Source organism: Astatotilapia calliptera, chromosome 1, assembly GCF_964374335.1.
Source record: "Astatotilapia calliptera chromosome 1, fAstCal68.1, whole genome shotgun sequence".
In the NCBI taxonomy this organism is placed as follows: domain Eukaryota; kingdom Metazoa; phylum Chordata; class Actinopteri; order Cichliformes; family Cichlidae; genus Astatotilapia; species Astatotilapia calliptera.
The window spans coordinates 15,110,675-15,128,431 of record NC_137422.1 but is presented as its reverse complement, the minus strand read 5'-3'; the positions used below and the strand labels follow the sequence as shown (position 1 = coordinate 15,128,431).

The following is a 17,757-nucleotide window of genomic DNA, read 5'->3' as shown; positions in this document are numbered from 1 at the left end:
TGAGCCAATCGCAAAGCTTGCCATCAGCCCCCGTCTTGTTACCTGATATTATTTCAGGAGGAGTTAAGGAGAGCAAAGAATAGTGTTGGCTCTACATGAATGTCTGCTTGTTTTTTTTGTGCGCGTGTGTGTGTGTATCTGTGCTTGTGTCATGACGAGTAGATTCCTTGTGTAGCGAGGCTGAAACCGAAGCTGCCTGGGCCTGTTGTTGATAGCTGTGTCTCACCCACTCAGTGCCCCAGAGGGAGTCAGGACCAAGACCACTGCTCAGGGTCTGTCTGTTCACACACATGAAACACGGGCTTAGATTACACAGAGCTCAAATATGACTCATCCCAAGGAGGGGGTGGAGGAAGGCCTTCTCTGTTGTTTTGCACAAAAAGCGTGCGCACACGCAGACACACACTGCCCGCAATGATAGCTACATCACAGGCTCAGGAAGAAAGGACCTTGTGGTTCCACACACCTGCCAAAGACAGATGTTAAGAATAAATCAGAGAGAAGCTCAGAGTGAAGAGAAACTCCACACAGCCGTAACTCCACTAACTCACTGCACACTACACTAACTGGAGAGCAAACAGCTGCACATGACAACACACACCAGTGATGAAAGTAACAATAGCATGCATGCACCTGACATGCATACAGAAAGAGGCTACAACAAGGGTGGGAGAAAGAGTGTATTCAAAGTTTCTGTCTCACGGGCTCCGCTGGTGTTTTTTAGCGCTACTTTGCCGCCGTGTAACCAGCTCCCGTCCTCTCTGGAACTGAGGGTGTTTAAGTGCAATTGTTCTGGAAGAAGTCAAAATCCTCCAACGACAGACAAACAAGTCACAACAAGGCTGAAAGCGGTGTGGGTGGTTTTGGAGAGGAAGCTTGTTTTTCCGCTGCTGACTAAGTGAATTTCATGATTTCTTCATGTAAATATAGCACCACTGGGTTATGAAGAATCAACACTTACAAAGCCTGCCCTTTAACTTGTTGCAACGCAGAATAATATGCTCAAAATCTATTTTAAGGGCACTGTGACCTCTAAAAGCACAATTTAAACACCTACACAATATCATCCTACATCCTGTCAGTCATTGTGGCATACTTCCTGGTTCCAGAAATGATGTGTCAAAAAAAGAAAACTTAGATGCATTCACAGACAAGACTGCGGCTTTTGTCTGTGCTGGCACCTATGTCTAGGAGCAGCCGTGTTACTCTTTTTTTTATTATCAATTGACTAGCAAAGGCAGAGTGGCGTATGTAAGTGATGCGTACATGGCATGCATGGGTGTCATAAACAGACACCCTTTATGCTCTGTGGCCCAGAAATAGTGAGTTAACCAACGACAATTTGACTTTATCTCTCTGCGTGCTATCCTGAAATTCCAGCCTACTGGTAAACGCCAACTATGTGGCATCCTGTCACACTACAAAATGCATCTACGTGTACACGTGCGGTTGTTCGGACGTGCGCCGACTCAGGAAAGAAGAAGCGAGTGTGCGTGCTTTGCTTTCTCAAGGGGGACTTTTAAATTACGTTTGTGCAGAACTGAAAAACCGATGCAAGGAGAGTTAAAATTCATTCACAAAGAGTATCACTGGAGGTATTTAAATATCCAGTTAAAAAAAAAGTTTACTCCTGTCCACCATGCTTACAATTATTTGGCAGGATAAATCCCAACTCTGTCCCCTGCGATGCCGATGAGTCTAACATCCATGACTCAAGAGGTCAGGCGGCCCATGCAGGCTGGGAATTACGGGGTTAAGGGGATGAAACCAAGTGTGTAATGTGAGAAGACATGCCAACATGGCTTCTCAGGCAACAAACAGAAAGGCGACAAACATATCTCGGTGATTACGGGGAATGTGAGGTATGTTGGGAAGAAAGACTGTCACGTCATCCATGAGGGCAAGCTGGAAGAAGAATTGCAGTGGCTTTTTGAACTGGCTGAGTTTAGACATGTTAATCAGTAACAGCCTGTTGTACTTCAGACGGGAGGAGAGTGAGCACTGGGGTGTGTTTGCGTGTGTGTTTGTGTGTGTCTGGCACGTCCAACACCACTTGGATTTGAGCTGGGTTGAAGAAAGCGAAAGCTCCAGACCAAGAGATGATCCATCTGGACTGTTTCCTTACAAAACATATGGAAAAATGCAGAAGCTTTTTTTTTTTCCCTTTTTCCGCCCACAATAGCTATTAATATCGAGCACAGAGCATTTGCTCATGCCCCACTAAGGATTGGAATCCCTTCTGAAACACAGTCATCTTGGAGGATTAGAAAAAAGTGGCCAGGCATTTTCACACACTCACCACATGTATTCTCTGTGTGCAAATATTATAATATAGTCCCATAAACGCTTACAGTAAACTAACTGATGGAACTAAACATATTATTCTCCCAGACACACACACATACATACACATACACGAAACACACACACACACACACACACACACACACACACACACACACACACACACACACAAACACAGACAGGATTTAGGTAAACTGAAATGACGTAATCTGAACCCACAGACATGACATGACTTATTTTGCTCAAGTCATCTGAACAAAGATAGCTTTTCTTTTCCGCTTTGGAAATAATTCTCGCGTGCATCAGCAAGGACCCCTAAATAATCACACCAACTACCTGACAGCAATTGTCCACAGCAGCGCTGAAACCTGTGTTACAATGACAGCTCTGTAAATTGTTTTAATTATAGCCAACACAGATAACAGCCTGTGGAAACATCACCCTTTTCTTCAAGTCTTTTTGTGCAAGATGCAAACATACAGTATTCCCTGAAAATCGCAGCTTGTTATGTGTGTATGTGTGTGCACGTATATGCGTGTGTGTGTGCGCGCGCGCATGTGAATACAATATTCATTTTGCTGCAGGAGGACAATCTATGCATAACAATGAGAAGCGCTAATGAAATCAGCCATCAACCTGCGATACATACATATTAAAGCAGGACCTCAGAGTGTCATTCGCTTAGTGCATCATTTGTTCCCAGTCGGTTTTTTCTCTCTGCCACCTGACCTTTAGAGTATGTACCCCCCCCCCACACCCCCTTCACTTCTCCACGCTAAAAATAGGAAGTGTACCTGCAGTACTGTGGCATTAAGCATACACATGTGTGTGTGCATGTCATTGCAGCACTGCACGAACATCATGACAATTCATTTAGAAATGTATACAGCACTGATTTTGGCACAAATGTTCGTTTTTAGGATTCATACACAGACAACTAGTGACTGTCTCCTCCAAGTTGAGAGATCTGACGATCACCTCTTAACGGATGATGTCAGCATTACAAATGTTAACCACTGTCAGAGCTGAATCTTTAGTATAATGTCATATCATCCCAACTGCCAGGCGATCATGCTCCTCCCTTCCCTCTAAGCATGCTTCGTGGCTATGGTCCCTCTGTCTCTCCCTCTCTCTCCCTAACCCCCACCCCCACGCTGGCAGGGAAATGGATCCCTCCACCTGACAGTGGCCATTTTGAGGCTTCTCTCCTCTCCTCTCTACCCCTGCTTCCTGGTAAACAATGGGAGAGGGATAATTGATCAAACAGCCAGGGAACCCTCCGAGCAGGGGAAGGTCACCGCCCGCCAGCCTAGCTCACTGTGAAGGAGGAGGGGTGTGTGTGTGTGTGTGTGTGTGTGTGTGTGTGTGTGTGTGTGTGTGTGTGTGTGTGTGTGTTTGGGGGGGGTGTCAGTATGTGTATGAACATTTGTCTGTGTGTATATGTTTTGTGTGTATGATTGTATTGCATCTATGAATGTTTTGTTGTGTATGGCCAACTGTGCAAAAAGGACACAGAGTATTTAGTGTCTATGTACAGTGTGTGTGTGTGTGCGTGTGTGTGGGGTGGGGGGGTGAAGGGGGTCTTTCTGACGCTCTTGAGCTGCCATTTTTCTTCCCTGACAAAGACTCCATCTGCCACAGAGCCATTTGCTGCCTCCCGAGTCGGCAGAGCATTCTGCACGCCGCGTTCACCTTGATGTCACCTCTACACAGCTCACGCCTTGCTGACGCTGTAGACACACACACACACACACACACACACACACACACACACACACACACACACGCACGTACACACACTTGAACACACAACAACACACATTACCTTTTCTCTCATCTAACCAAAGATATATCTGCTTATTGTCTCTCACTCACAAACACACACTTTCAGTTTTTGTCATGCACATATTATCTTGGCACTCTCTCTTCACACACACACACACACACACACACACACACACACACGCACATATTGAATGTGTATGTGTCAAGACAGCGGCCCTCCCTTTTCCTCTGCATGGCTGATATCACTGTGCAACCATCAGCGCTGTGCATTGTGGGAGTGTCTGTTGGGGCAGAGAGACGCGACAGGGGCTGAGGGATTCACACGCCTCTGAAAGACAGCCAGAGGGAGAGAGAGAGAGAGGGAGGGAGACAGGAGGGGAGGGAGGCAGAGAAAAGAGAGAGAGATACGAAGGGGGCCGGTAACTGGAAATGAGAGATGGCATTTTAAAGAGGAAGCTGAATTTCACCTGCAATTACCGTAGCTCCGGGGCACATGGCTCGGTTAAGAGACATTTCATTCCAAAGCCACTGCATATAGCTGCCGCACTGAGCCCTGAGAGGCGCATAAAGAAGCAGGGAGAGAGAAAATAGAGCGGTGGAAAACTCTCCTCTGCCCTAGATGGCCCTCAGCAGATGCAGTGATGAAAGAGTGGAGGCAGTCAGGGATGTTAACTGGTAAATGAAACCTAGCAGAAAGAGGTAGCATAGAAAGGAAAACAAAACAGAACTAAAGTAAGGAAAAACAGACAGATAAAGAGACAGAGAAAAGAAAATGGGTATCACATTCAGCAGGCCTCAACTCAACCATCTGCACACCAGACCAGACGGTTGAACTGGGACTCAGAGCGCACACGCACGCACAAACACATGTACACCCACTGAACAAAGAGAAAATCAAATCCAATAATCATAGACACTCACTCTCTCACAGTTAACTACAGGGAAAGCTGGCTATGTTTAATGATTAATATCATTCTTAGTATTCATTCTACTCTTTCGATGAAACCTAAACCCTCTCCCTCTATCTCTTCCTCTTTCTTTCTCTCAGAACTCCAAATCAAGCCATAATGGTTTCCCTGAGGCTCAGTGTCCTGGCTAGTTTCACCAGGCACACTGCTGTGTTTCATAGGAGAAGTGTGACTGCACAGAAACCGTAATGAGCTCTCACTGGGAGCTGGGGGCCTCCTGGCACAGCTAATGGCTTCTCCTGACTACAGCTGTATCCAGGTTACAACCTGGCCTGGCACAACAGGCCCTGGGATGCACAGGCCCAGTAGGGACAAACTATTCCCAGCCACAGGCACACAACGTAGGCAGAAAACGCATCCATAGCAGTGGACTGTGTTTAGTGTGTGGGTGTTTGAAGTAGAGAAGGAGGAAAGAAGACCTGGGGAAGAGAGTAAGGGGGCAGGAAGTGGGAGAGGATGTTGAGAGAAAAGGGGTTGAGCAGAAACACAGACCAAGGAATACAGACAGTTGAAGACATGTGGTTTGGCCATAAATGCGGCAGATAGACCCAATAAACCTGAAAGCTTTCATAAGGGAAACAGCTGGTGTGTGTGTGTGTGTGTGTGTGTGTGTGTGTGTGTGTGTGTGTGTGTGTGTGTGTGTGTGTGTGTGTGTGTGTGTGTCTGTCTAAGACTGGCATGATATCAGATTTTCAACAAAATTATCATGTCCTATCTATCTATAAAGGTTAATATAAACATTAGGTCACCATGTCATTTTTGAGTACAGATCTCACCAACACTCCTTTCACAACCACAATGTGCAGACATGTCTTCCTTATTGGGGACAGAAAGGCAAGTCCTCATAATGTAAATCATTAAATTTTAAAGTGATGACATGTTGTCCAGTTAAGGTTAGGTTAAAGTACAGGGGAGTAAGGCAAAGCTAAGCTTGGAATTACTCTCCAGGAAAAGAATGGAAGTCAATGCAAGGCACTGTGGATGTTTATGTGTGTATGTAAGAGAAAGAGATGAGGAAACTCTGTGTGTGTGTGTGTGTGTGTGTGTGTGTGTGTGTGTGTGTGTGTGTGTGTGTGTGTGTGTGTGTGTGTGTGTGTGTGTTTGACTTGGTGGGGGGTGTGGGGGGGTCTGCTTAATTATCTCCATAAGACAGTAACAGCGCATGCATGCACAGACTAAGTACAGACAATAATGATGGCTTTTTATAATAACAACTCTGCTAATGATAACCAATTACTAATAGTCATATTAACCCATTTGGCTAAGCTTCCAAAATTAAAGCAAAACAAAACACAAAATCAGAACAATCAAGGACAAACAAACATCAAATTTAGAACATAATTGGCTTTAAAACCTTTAAATCTGGTGAACCATGTGACCCACAGAAAAAAAGACAACATCTGGGTTAGGCTGATGAAAGGGCCAAATGCTCTAAGATGACGTCGACAACTTTGCAAAAATGTCTTAGATACCATTTTCTACTCAGGGTGAGGGTAATGTGATTGGTAGGTTGGTAAGTAAGTGCAAGAGATGGCAAAGGATGGATCATCACTTGTTTTCAAACCTAACAGTGAAACAGGCATTAGAGCTGCGTCCAAGGAGCTCAAATTGCAATCCCGTTTGTATGCGGCTAAAAGGTTTGTGATGCATGGGGTTTAAAGGTCTACTCCTAATGTTTCATAAATTACTGGTATACAATTATGTTGCATTATGACACCCAGAACTCAGCATTGTATAGCCAACATCAAGCCCGTACTACAACAAATACAACACAGAGACATACACACACACTCCTGTTGTTGCCCTCTCTAGGAAAGCTCACAGCTTGGGTTCTTTAGCTCCTGTTTTGTCTGGCCTCCATTCAAAATGGCCCCCTCATGACCACGCACATTATGGTCCGGGCAGGCAGCCCCTGAGTGGACTGAGGCTCCCTGGGTGCAAGCAGTGATTCATGGCACAAGTGTCTGTAAAAGAGCAGCCTCACCCCACGCTGCAGCCCTTCATGGGGACAAGAAGAGCAGAGGCTGTTTGGCAGTGGGGGTGAATCAAAAGTCTGGCTACAGGACTGAGCCCTGTCGAGATCATGCGGGCCAAGAGAGGCAGAAGGGGAACAGCCAGTGTGTTTCCTCATGTGCGTGTGTGTGTGTAGAAAGCATGAGTTTGAGTGAAAGCGACACAAAGACATGGATGGCTAAGCCCAAAGTAATGCTAGAGTGTGTCTGCTGAATCTACTCTGCTCCCTATCCCGAGGACAATCACACAGTAGCTTTTTAACAATCTTAGCTTCGAGGCAAGTACAAAGTACTAAATGTTTAGGAGTTATCTCTAACACTTCCCCAATCTAACAGAGCACCAGTTTAAAGGGCACTGGGAAAAAAGACACTGTGAGAAACAAAGAGGGCTCATGAATAAGAGCTGAAAAATGATAGTAGTTGCTAGGATTGATGAAACCCTATTCAGGTTTTGTGACAGGCAACGAGACACACAAATTCTTTCCCCTCAGGCTAGAAGGTGTAATTTCCCCTTCCACTGCCACAAGAGTCATGTAAAAAATTATCTATAGCTCAGTGACTGACTGCTTCGAAGTAATTCCAAGCAGTAATTTGTCCTTCTATCTATCTATCTATCTATCTATCTATCTATCTATCTTTTCAGAGACACTCAGAATAGAAACACTGGCATGCTACTCTGTTGTAACACACGGTGGGATGCGGATGGAAATGCTGGCCCCACAGGACACACACACACACACACACACACACACACACACACACACACACACACACACACACACAAAGAACGGACTGCTGTGGGGCTGACGCAAGACTATCTCTGTCTCACGTGTCTCTCCCCTACGGCCGCCCGCTGCTCCTGACCTTCGAGATGTTTTTCTCTCTCCTTCTCCCTCTCCCTTTATTCCTCTCTATTTCACACTCACATAACACACACACATACACACACACACACAGCTCCCAGCCACTCAGTATTTTGTCATTAAAAAGCATTGCATTTCAAGCTTGGATCAAGCAGATGGGGCTGCGTAAGCATTGCTGCTCCTTCGCACAGCACCTTGGCTTAAGTACAGATAGTTTACATGCAGTACGGCACTCTCGCTTAAACACGCGCACACAAACAGACATGCGAGCGCACACATGCACACGCACAACCTTCCTGGAACCGGAGAATCAGCCCGTTTGTGGATGGCTGCTTCACTCGGGTACTGTGCATCTCACTTGTGTGATGCCTAGCTGATGTGGCTGAATACTTTAAGACATGCTCTAAAAAATAACAGCGCTACACAGCAGACGAGGGTATCGTCTCTTAGCAGAGAAAGCCTCATTCTTATCCTAACATATTTTGTAGTCCTTTCCGTAGACCAGTGGTTCGTGCCTTGCAGTGGCAAAACACTGACATAAATACTCACATAAAGTTCAATGGGTTCATAACACACACAATTACACACCCACATGCGTACGTGAATGTAATATAATTATATCTCTGTGCCATTAGACACATTTCTCTGTCTTTCTTTCATTTTCTCTCACCCTCAACATTTGCATATTCCTTTGGGTGTTTGAGTTGAGCAGCTCTTTCCTTTTTCCTTCTCTTGTCTTCCAAGCAACAAATGTCAGCTAATTACACCATAGCTGTTTGGATGAGCTCCATCTTTCCCCTGTGCTCTGCTGTGCTTGTTCTCTATGGGGCTGCAGGAAGAGTCAGGCAGCCAAGACACCAGTTAGGAGCAGCCAGCTGTGGGGGTTGAGCTAGAAGGCTACCCCCCCCCACACACACACACACACACACACCCCACCACCACTACCCACCCCTAGAAATTGATTCCCCAAGAGAGGACTCATCAATACTTATCACAAATGATACAAGCAGCCCGCACCAACCTGCAGGGGATATAATGTATCATTCACAGCCAGAGATGAAGCAGTAATGGTTAGACCTGATAGAATCGGGTCTGCTAACGCACAAGGCTAAAAAGACAGTCACGGGCGAAACAAGTATTTCACTGAGCTCTGCATTCAGCAAAAACCTTCTTTTAAAAGATCCAATTTGATCTGGTGACACACTCACAGGCACAAGGCCATCAAGTCAGGCAGGAGAGAAAGTGCAAGTCATTGTCTGTGTGTGTGGAACAATAAACTGGCACACCACTTGGTGTGTGTGAAGTGAAGCCTTGAGGACGCAGCCGCGCCCCTGAGTACAGCTTGCTCTCACACACAGACACAGCGAGAAAACAGAGAAGGAAGAAAGAAAGGGTCTCAAAAAGGAGAAGATTAATGCTACACGCAGAAAGACACACAAACAACTAAACCCAATCCAAGATCCTAACCCAGAAGCACTGTCGGGCACAGTTAACACCCATTTACATTCAGTGTTGGGTCTGAAGAGATAGCAAACTCAAAGGATGTTTATTAGGCGCGTACGTTTCATACAAATATTCTGATTAGAATGGGAGAAATCTAATTAATTGCTTGATTCACTGAATGAACCCCGAATTTGTAATGTAATCATAACAACTGCTTTTCAAGGGGCTCTTGTTAAATTTAATTGGGGGAGAAGAAAAAAAACATCCTCTTTCACTGAATGAATGAAAATCAAATTAGGCCTGAAACTGGAGGAGTCTGCAAGTTTGTTCTGTTGCGCCATAAAAAAAAAAGAAATAATTTTTTAAAAACCACTGTAAAAGCAGAAGTGTGTGACAATGTATATTTTCAAAAGTCACGCATCAACTATTTTGTAACATGCATTTTGGGCAGTGTGAGAGATTTTAGAGATGCACTTACTGTTACAGGTGTCTTCAGCTCTTTGACATCACTGCTGTAACACCTGGGGAAAAGCAGAAACAAGAGATCACTGTGGTTCGGGCCGAATACAACAATCTGACTCATAAGAAGAGCAGCATTCTCAAAACGGGCAATTTTGATATAGTACTATGAAGCTTTTTTCTCTTCTTCTTTCATTTCACGACCTGAAAGCTGGCGGAGGCCCTAAAAACTACTTGCACTTCAAAGTTACAGTTACACAGCTTAGTATTTGTGGTTTTCCAGACACATCAAAGGAAAAAAATACAGTGACGTCTGAAACACAGCTGTGGCTACACACACACACACACACACACACACACACAAACAGAAAGATATTCACACCCACAAAAAGTCTCTTTCTCCCTGAGCCCGTTCTTGCAAAACCTGTTTGTTAGAACTGAATCTAGACATTGGAGCTTCAAGTGTGAGGATATTTTCCCTAAACACAAGACAGTTCTTGCAGAGAACCAAGCCTTACCAGCGTTCTCACGCCCATCTCTCATGCATTGTCTCTAAGGCCCTCCTGTGCACTTACAGACCGGGCTTAATCTGAGCAGCTCACCATAACAGACAACACCCTGCTTTGTATATCACACTACAGTGCAGTTTTTACAACTTTCATTTACGCTGATATAACCTCGTGTTGAATAAAAAGAACAGCTGAAGGACAGCTTTCGATTATGAGATATAACTGGTGTCAGCAAGGTTAGGTGGGATCAGAATGCAGTACCTACAAATGTCACGGCTCCCTGTACACATGCACACAGACTCAGGGAAGCAGACATTTCCAGACACGGCAACACACAAGCAGTGTTAAAGCATGTGTGGGTAGCTATCTAACAAGGTTTTGTTGTCAGTAAACACATCCATCTGGTCAACAGCAACTGAATCAAGTCTGGTGGATGCCTCAGCGGCACGGATGTGGTCAGATATTACAATAATAGTTAAAGCTATCCTTTTTCCTACAAAGTTCCCGTCTTTTCTGTTAACGTCACTTGCTCAAATGGTAAAAAGAAAGGGAGTATGTTACAAGTAAGTAAGTCATTTTGTCTGTCCAGATGCCTTCAAGTGTTTCCAAAGTCTGTGGTACACAGTGCAACGCATGTCTGTCATTACAACTCAATGTATCACTGAACAGAAATCACCTAGACTGACTGTGTTGGTAATAACCGAACTGATCGAACTGTAATGGTTCCCCTCATTATCTGTTCTCTTACACAAACACAAACACACACACACACACACACACACACACACACACACACACACACACACACACACACACACACCATCACAAACTACAGGCACACACAAATACTTTGATAACTCATCGCAGTGATAATGATAACAGAGAGCCAGGTAGGCTGAATTCATCTTCAGCTTTTTTCATAAAGGCCTATTAGTGGATGATTAAAGGATCTCTGCTCACAGGACTTCACCACAGAAAATGATTTGCCAGCCACGAGGCAGGTGAATTACACTGGATAAGAAAGCCAGTGCTGTCTGCCATCATTTGCCTCACTGAGAATCAGGCTGTTAGTCTATTAACCTCATTTTATGGTAGGATCTTACCAGTTTTACATCAAACATTACAAAACACTCTTTTCCTGTGACTGCAGCCTTGTTCCGCTGCTATGTCCTCATAAATTATGTCAGGGCATTGTATTAAGTCTGCAGCAAACAATTAATTAATTATGGATTCATCTTTTTCAATTAGCTAATAGTTAATTTGGCATATAAAATATTGAAAGGGTGTAATAAATATACATTAAAATCTTCATAAAGTCCAATATGACATAAATAAAACTGCTTGCCCAAGCCCTTTAGATGGATTTTACTACAACAGAAAGACAAAAAGAAAGAAGGCAGAAAAAGTACAAAACAGTTGAAGCCAAAGTCAATGCCAAGCAAAACATTAATCAACTACAAGTTTGAGTGAAACATGATGTGAAAACTTCAAAGCGCTATTTACAGTTGAACAAATACAAATCATCACGAATGCAAAAAGGTTCACCTCAGCATTAATTTAGTGTGACAGAATTCACATAGCCGTGCTTTCTGAGTAACACCGAGATATTTGAATGTCTATATATACAAGTGATCCAACAAAATCGGTGCCCTAAGTTATGCCGGTGAATTTATTACTTTTTGAGTAACAATCCGAATGTCAATTTAATAATAGCCATGATTGCTTAGTCATTTCCATTTAATTAATGTGAAGGCAAATAAAACCAAACACACATACACACACAAAGAACTATCTCCAAAGTAATAATTACCAGCATTTAAACTCCAGGCATGCTTGCACATGGACAGCGTACAACCTAACTGCTATGATGTCTCCCTGAATTGTCTTGTTTGGTTACTCTAATCTACCCCTGTTGCCTCAGCCAAACAGATGTTGACTTTACTTTAAGATTCATACAACCGCTCTCAGGCATCCACACAGGGTTAAATAGAGGGGTCAAAAGAAAGAAAGAAAGCTAAGAAAGAAAGAAAGAAAGAAAGAAAGAAAGAAAGAAAGAAAGAAAGAAAGAAAGAAAGAAAGAAAGAAAGAAAGAAAGAAAGAAAGAAAGAAAGAAAGAAAGAAAGAAAGAAAGAAAGAAAGAAAGAAAAAGTCACGTGAGCCTTCATTTATGAACAAGCTGCTGGTATTTGAGCACGGAAAACAAGTGTACTCTGAAAATATACATATTGAGATTGGCCTAAAATCCCCTGCTTTTTAATATTTGATGCATTGTTAGACGAGCGACACTGGCGAGGTGTTTGTCTCTGTTGTCTCTGCTGATCTCTGGCACACCGGGCCCTGTGGGAGTGAGTTAGTGAGACTTGGCCGCAGACATTTTCCTGAAGCCCCCAGAACAAAACAGGCAAGTCTTGACAGTCTGTCCGCCACCGAGTCGTCACACAATCAGTTGCAGGAAACCAATCCCTAAATAGCAGTGATTCATCTCTTCATCACACACAATGCCAGTACACAGTGCACAAAGAAGCTCTCTCTTCCTCTCTCCCTCTCTCTCTCTCTGTCTTACCCTATCTGCCCCCCCTCCCTCCCTCCCTCCCTCAGTATGGTCTCTCATGCTGCTTAAAAATAAGTGCTTCTCCCAGCTTTCTTTGCCCTGTGATTTACTGGCAGTGTTTAACTGCAGGGCAGCATCTTTTATCGTTACATGATCTGGGGCTGAAAGCTGACAAAATGGAATCTCTGCGCAAGTACTTTTGTATGTGAGCAAGTGTACGTTCAGGGGAAAGATGGGAACGAGACGAGGAATAAAGAACTTATGTGAGAAACGTTTGCCTAAGTGCAATTCAAATCCCTCCAGCCTCCCAGTGCTGCGTGTATGTGTGAATATACGTGTGTGTTTATCATTCCCCTAAATGGTTTCTTCCTTGACTTGATGGAGCAAGTGCCATCTCGAGGGAACGGGTTACACCACACACTGGAGTAAAGCCCTTTGAGACCAATGAAAAGCTCTGAACATTAGTGCAATCCATTTGTGTGAGCTAGAATATATATATATATATATATGTGTGTGTGCGTGTGTAATTCCAGTCTTGATTGTATGCTTCGCCCTTTTAGTGCCATGTATGTGCGCATGTTTTTGTGTTGCCATGATAACTTTTCTCTTCGCTGCATTAAGCAATACACCTCCATTTCCTGCTTTTCTTTGCAGGATCTGTCATTACTGAGTACTGACTTCAGTTGCACTTTGATACCAAAAATGCAAGCAGCTGAATGCTGGTGCATGCTCATGGTAGCGCAGGCCTACACAACAGGTTTAGCGTATCGCCACAGCCTTGATGATCCATCAGGATGACGTGTGAAGGTCAGAGTAGCCGTGACCAACACAGCTGTCACATCTCCTCCCAGCACCCTCTTGGCTAACTGGCCTTCCAAAACACTCAGCACAAAACATGGCCAACTGGGGGAGTACAGGGGCCAGGGCCAACAGAACATGCCTATAACCCTGACTGGGCTTGCATTCGCACTCCATGCTGTAACACAAGATGCTGCAAAGAGGCAAATCAGAGCTGTTTTTCTGCAACGGCAATGCAACTATGACAAGAGAAACCGGCAATGGAAAAACATTATGACATCTATTAGTAGTGGCTTTTAAAATTTAATTCAACAGCCGATAAAGCCGCAGTTTTAAATGACTACCAGAGGAAGATACAGTGGAGCTGTGTGGAGAGCAGATGTGAATCCACTTTGATTTCCGTGCCTGTGTGTGTGTGCGTGCGCTCGTGTGTGTGTGCGTGTAGCTTCTATTAAATGGATCTGCTGTCTCCTTGATCAAGGGAGTCAATAAAGGGCCAGTGCTGTCAAACCCTCAGGGGTAAGTGTGTATGCACATGTGTGTTCATGTTTGTCCATGCATGCATGTGTGGCTGTGTGTGGTTGTGTGTACTTGTGTGTTACGGACAGATTTTGAAGTACTCTGACAGGTGAGTGATTGAGTGCTTTCATTTCCCTCCAGCGACAACAAGACACTCGCACACAAACACCTGCGCAGCACACACACACACACACACACACACACACACACACACACACACACACACACAGTGGTGGATGAAGAGAGAAAGAGAGAGAGCTGTTGTTTCCTAAAGGATGCTGCTCCTGCCTGCATGCTTAAATTAGCTCTAAATGTTTGGATTACACACGGGAGCTCTCACAGAGGATTTAGCAGCCATAGCCTAGAGTCCAGGGGATGTGTGGATGTTTCCATCTACGCACACGCACACACGTGCACACACACACACAAACACATGCACAAAACGAGTCCACACACAGATCACAAACATAAGTCACTCAAATATTACTCCATACATTCTGTAAACACTTGACAACACAATTTAAGTTTCATCCAGTGTGGACTAAAGATGGAGGGATGCTAGCAATTTAAAAAGCAACACACAGCTTTAAATGGTGTAAACAGGAACAACACACATCATTTCATTCATCAGGTTTTTTTTTTTTTTTGCTATGGGCAGAAAATGTTTTCTCATTACGCTTTTTTTTTAGTGCAGTCTCGGCTTCTGTTGGTGGGGGGAGGATGGAGTATGCCAGCAGACGCAGAGACGGGGAGAGAAAAGGAGGAGAGAAAAAGAAGGGGAATGAGGGAGGTCAGCGCCCCCAGTCTCAGATAAAGGCCCTCTCCCTCCCTTCTGCCTCAGCTTTTCGAAGCCCCTGCCAGGATCGAGAGGCGTCTCACGTTACAGCTGTCTCTCAGTGTCATCGTTCAGAAAGAGAGCGCACAAGCAAAGAGCGGGAGAGAGACAGAGAGAGGGAAGGACAGACAGAGACACAGAGAAAAAGAAAGCGGGACAATGCCACAGACTGAGCAGGGCTAGGCTTTCGTAGCTGGACAAGAAAGGAAAAAACAAACCAAAAAAACAGCAGCAGCAGGTTAAACCGGATGAGGAAACCTTTGTGATTTGTAATGTTAATGCAACATAGATTTTCAGTACAATGTAAGAGCATTTCGAAATCACTGATATGTGCTTTGACCTTTTCAAGACAAATTATTTCAAAATGTAGTGTGAACGCAGCTAGTCAGATCATTTCCTCTATGCCACCTGGGACTAACTGAACACTCACAATTTCCTAAGAAGAAGAAAAGGGGGAAATTATTGCCTTTAATACCTGGTGTCGTGTGCAGTGAGACGAGAGAAAGAGAAACACGCTGTCCTTAAGAAAAGAACAGGGCTATAAGAATGCATGCTAAAGGGCTTTTGCAGATTAGCCATTGGTGAGTTGCCTCTCTGCTCACGAGTATCCCTTTTTAACCTTAAAATGCTAAAAACAGCCGCTTGTTCCAGGTCCAGTAATGACTAATCCAATGACTGCCAGCATTTTCAGCTTGCACTACAAACACTGTAAGGCCTTGCAGTTCAGTTCTGAGTTAAGTTACATTTAGAGTCGATGATCATTTCTTCTCCACAATTTTGTTTTCTGAAGAAAAACACAGGATAGCCCCCTCAATTCATAAAAACTTTATGAAGGAAAAGGTGCTGTATGCGCACATTTTTACTCCAAACTATAGCGCTTACACAGCCGACTCAGTGCGAGGTGATCCTATCAGCGTGTTTTACATAAAACACGGTTCTCAACAAATGCACATATAGCTACTGCACAGCTCCAAACTGCTTTTCTATTTGTTTTTCCTCTCTCCTTGTCATTTCTCATGGCGTTTGTGTAGGAGTTAAATATTTTAAATTCTGGCTTAGCTTCAAGCACGCTTTGCCAGCGCAGCTAAAATAAAAAGCCTTTGTGGCAGCAGTGACCAGATTTTAAATGCTGAAGAAGATCAATAAATGGGGGGCTGTCGAGGCACAATCTCATGCATTTGTGTGTACACGTTAGTGTATGTGTGTGCTGTCCCTATACATAAATGCCTGTGTTGTGACAGCAAGTGTGTGTGCGTGTGCCTGTGTACGTGCGCCTTAACACCCACCGAAGCTCACAGCTCCCCTGCCTGCAACAAGCTATTCTATAGTATCATCAAAAACCCCACTGACCCAGGAGGCACACCAATAGAGAAACCAATTCCGACATCCGAAACATTCTTCCCATTTCTTTTCCCATTCCCAGTATCCTTCCCCATCCAAGCACAGCCAGCATGGGAGAATGCAAGAGAAATGTGTAAGTATAGGCCCCCTGCTGCAGATGTCAAGGTGTGGAAAACATCAGACTAAATAGCAGGTTTTCCAGACCTCAATGCCAATTCCATAATCAAGTCCCTGCGCAAGAAAATGTTGGTAAGCGAGACAGGGAGGACAAGGTGGGAGAAAAATGACAGAAAAATCCAATCCAGCCTCCTTCAGCTAATGTTAAAAGACTCTGAATGTATCTATTTCACAAAGCCAAGAAACACTGATGTGATTTCTTTTCAAGAAAATAAATGCTTTCATTATGCTGCCATCTTTCTTGCCACTCTTGCTTTTTATAAAGGCCACCTTAAATGGATGCTTTCAGCTCACATAAAGTGATAACCTTCTTTGCTACGTCTTTAGCACATGCAGCACAGACACACAATTATGAGGACTTGCATGCTCGCCGCTGTGTGGCACGGAGATACACACAAAGTACATCTGTATTTTTCGCATCCTCACTAATGTATAAAACAAAAACAGCCATGAAGTGGAAAAATCATCAGGACCTTTAGAGACTTCATTAAAAGAAACTAGCCTGGACTTCCCAAACAAGGCATCTCTTTGGAGGGGGAAAATCAACCTTTTCACCTTGCTGGTGGAAAAACAGGCATCCCAACGAGACAGAGCATGCACAAACAACCTTGACTTTCATCAAGGAAATTCTCACATTGAATGATAAATAGAGGCCCAGGGGACGAACGGCAAAGAAGCAGCTTATCGCCTTTCCCTCCCAAATTTGGCCGCTCTGTCTTCTGTCTCCTGAAAGTCAACGCCGGGTGACCCACTTGCACTTTACACTGCTTATTGTTCGGTAATTAATCCACCATATGTAATCCACACAGAAATGTAGAAAAAATAAAATGGGTGTTGATTTGTTTAGTCTTAATTAAGAGTTGAGATTGTTTACTTGCTTCTACAACAGAAAGGCATATGCCCAATCTCATTAGTCTGTTTTTTTTTAAACGTAGCTGCATTTCTCACTGTACAGATGGATGCAGATAACTCAGCAAAAGGACAGGCACAATATTAGAAGAGGCTCACTTTAAAAGCTGCTGTCACCAAGCATGCACTTTAGACAATTATTTGTGGATCCTGATGACTATAGGGACGTTCAGAGAACAGGCAGTGTTACCAAAATAGCAAGGTAACATAAGGTTAGGTAGATCAACTGAGAGCTCACCAACTTCCCAGCTGAGAGGACATTAACCTGCGAGGCCATGTGGACA

At 44.0% G+C, this 17,757-nt stretch overlaps 1 protein-coding gene across 18 annotated transcripts in view; it reads right to left on the bottom strand.

The window, feature by feature from the left end:
- Nucleotides 1-17,757, bottom strand: part of baz2ba (bromodomain adjacent to zinc finger domain, 2Ba) — a 67,743-nt gene that overhangs the window by 44,054 nt on the left and 5,932 nt on the right. For all 18 annotated transcript variants that reach the window (XM_026164810.2, XM_026164818.2, XM_026164848.2 and 15 more), the window contains exon 2: nt 9,854-9,896. The gene's annotated coding sequence lies outside the window, so the exon portion shown is untranslated. The remainder of the gene's footprint in view (nt 1-9,853; nt 9,897-17,757) is intronic.